Source organism: Bison bison, unplaced genomic scaffold, assembly GCF_000754665.1.
Source record: "Bison bison bison isolate TAMUID 2011002044 unplaced genomic scaffold, Bison_UMD1.0 scf7180017864143, whole genome shotgun sequence".
Lineage (NCBI taxonomy): Eukaryota > Metazoa > Chordata > Mammalia > Artiodactyla > Bovidae > Bison > Bison bison.
The window spans coordinates 4,506,169-4,509,543 of NW_011494715.1; positions in this window are offsets into that span (position 1 = coordinate 4,506,169).

A 3,375-nucleotide genomic window follows, 5' to 3' on the forward strand; every position below is an offset into this window, starting at 1 on the left:
ACAGAGGATCACTGATTCAATGGACACGAGTTTGGGTAAACTCCAGGAGTTGGTGATGGACAGGGAGGCCTGGCATGCTGCAGTTCATGGGGTCACAAAGAGTCGGACATGAGTGAGCGACTGAACTGAAGTACCTAGATAACAGTAATTGATGCACACTCCCTGAGCTGTTTGGCAGACATAAAAAAAAAAGACCAAAAAAAAAAAACCCACAAAAAACCCTCTCCCTCTCCAACAAAAAGAGGACATTAACTACCTGGCGACCAGGACACAGCGCCAGGCTTCCTGGAGCCTAAGGATTGATACTGTTCAACCCTGGGACACTGCCCTGTTACCTCACCATAAGCCAACCAGAGAAATGTGCATAAGCTGATCACAGACCCTGCAACGCCATCCCCCGACCCCCACACCTGGCTTTAAAAGTGCTTTGCCGAAACTTCAGGGAACGTGGGGCTCTTTTAGGGCCACCTTGCATGGCCCTGCAATAAACCCTCCTCTACACCAAACCCCAACATTTCAGTCTGTTTGGCCTCACTGTGCGTCAGTCACATGAACTTGTGTTAAGTTTACTCCATCCATGAACTGGGTCAGCAAGGCCCCAGATGTTAAAGCATCAGAATAAAAAGACATACTTAAGACAAAGTCAAATAAAAGCAATGCCTCATTCTGAAGGCAACTCCAGAAGAATGTGGAAATGAGGCGGTGTATCAGCTAAGGTACTGAGCAGCCCTATACCAAGGTCACAGGATGAAAATCTCCGGAATTAACCAAGTCCCACAGTAACAGAGGACGAGATGGTTGGATGGCATCACCGACCCAATGGACACGAGTCTGAGCAAGCTCCAAGAGGACAGGGAAGTGTAGCATATGGCAGTCCATGGGGTCACAATGAATCAGACACAAATTAGCAACTGAACAACTTTGTAATTGTTGCCATGAGCCTCTGGATCTAAATCAGCCAGTTTCCTGACCTCATTTTAGATAAAATACCCATCGTATAACATCCTAACCAATCAACTAATGCTACCTAGGTGTTCCAGTAGGAATCTTCTCTGTCTTGAGGTCATAAAAATTGGCTACCAGCCTGCGAAAGGGGTCAGCTCTCCCTTGAGCCAGCTCACTGTTCTAATGGTGTCTCCCACTCTAATAAACTTAATTCTCCTCACATTTTGCCTCACATCTGGAAATTCTTTTCTAACCCACACACAGATTATGACAGAACACAAAGGAATAGTCAAGAATTTTCAAGCGTACGTTAAGCCCCCCTCCCCACCCCTCCACAACTTTATTTGGATGTTACTCTCATCATGTTATGCAAGCTCTCCTCATCTATCTGCTGAAGAGGAAGAGCCTTAGGCATTTGGGGAGGAATTTTAGAAGCTGTACCAGGAAGATGGAAATTCTGCTGCGTCTGGCCCTGTATCTGGAAATACCACATAAACATGAACACAGAGAAGGAAAGAAAACGCTTGGAAAATTTTTCATTTGCTGTTTGTTTTCTGGGAGCAGCCGATCTCTTATAGACCTTGAATCAAGAGCCTAGAATCATAAAACGATGTCAGATGACTTCAAGAAAACATTGATATGCCTCCAGAAAATCAGCTCGGCCTAGAGCCTAGACTCCCAGAATTGGTTTTGTTTTGTTTTTCCACCTGCTGCTTCTCCTTGGGAGGGAGGTTTCCCAGGTTTGCTGTTAATTGTTTGTGGTCCAATTATGATTTCCAAAAAAGATAAAGTAAAACACACAAATGGATGGGATGAATGGAGAGGGTAACACAGAAGCATATACACTGCCTACCATGTGTAAAATAGACAACCAATGGGAATTTGCTATATGACTCAGGGAATGCAAACCAGGGCTCTGTAACAACCCAGAGGAGAGGGAAGGGGTGGGAGGTGGGAGGGAGGTTCAAGAGGGAGGAGACACATGTATACCTACGGCTGGCTCACGTTGATGTATGGCAGAGGCCAACACAATATTCTGAGGCAATTTTCTTTCAATTAAAAATAAATAAATTTGGAAAAAATAAAACAACTTCAGGCTCTGCCAGGTTTAGCCCGAGAAAGTGACTCTCCAAGGGGTACCTCTGCGCCTGCCACTGCAGCCCCAACTCCCTTCACTGCCGGAGCCTTCCAAATGCCCTTTCTAAATATCAGGTAAGAGTGAAAGAGCAACGAATACCTTTGTAAACAGCCAGGCTCCCACACTCTGGACTCCTCACCACATTCTCCAAGTGACCTGAGCTATTTCAGCTCTGGTCCCAGTGGACTAGCATATGTCAGCCCTTGCTAACCAAGTCAGCCCTTCCTCCTTCATCATCCAACTCCCACTCTGTGTCTCTTGGTTCCCTTTGCAGGCATCTCCCTGAACCTACTCCTACACCTTTCCTCCCCACCACCTGTAGTCCTAAAACTATCTCAAGAGAAAGAAACTAAAGTGTTATCGTTTTGCTCAAAGGCCAGAGAAGGCTCACCTAAGACAGTAAAGAAAACAATCATAAGGCAGTCAAAAAAATCAGATTTGATCTCTGGACACAATTTTCCATTGTTGAGATTCACAGATTTAGTGGACACTAAAGCTTGAAGTCGTCTTGGGCGCAGGAGGACGGAGAGGAGCTACTCCACCTTCAAGGTCAGGAAAGGCAGCTGTGAGGAGATGCCCTTCATCCAAGGCAAGGAGCAGCAGGGCTGACCTTTCTGGAGCAGCTGTGAAGAGATACCCCAGGTCCAAGGGAAGAGAAACCCAAGTAAGACGGTAGGTGTTGCAAGAGGGCATCAGAGGGCAGATGCACTGAAACCATAATCACGGAAAACCAGCCAATCTGATCACATGGACCCCAGCCTTGTCTAACTTAATGAAACTAAGCCATGCCATGTGGGGCCACCCAAGACAGGAGGGTCATAGTGGAGAGGTCTGACAGAATGTGGTCCACTGGAGAAGGGAATGGCAAACCACTTCAGTATTCTTGCCTTGGGAACCCCATGAAAAGTATGAAAAGGCAAAATGATAGGATACTGAAAGAGGAACTTCCTGGGTCGGTAGTGTCCAACACGCTACTGGAGATCAGTGGAGAAATAACTCCAGAAAGAATGAAGGGATGGAGCCAAAGCAAAAACAACACCCAGTTGTGGATGTGACTGGTGATAGAAGCAAGGTCCAATGCTGTAAAGAGCAATATTGCATAAGAACCTGGAATGTTAGGTCCATGAATCAAGGCAAATTGGAAGTGGTCAAACAAGAGATGGCAAGAGTGAACATCAACATGCTAGGAATCAGCAAACTAAAATGGACTGAATGGGTGAATTTAACTCAGATGACCATTATATCTACTACTGTGGGCAGGAATCCCTTAGAAGAAATGCAGTAGCCATCAT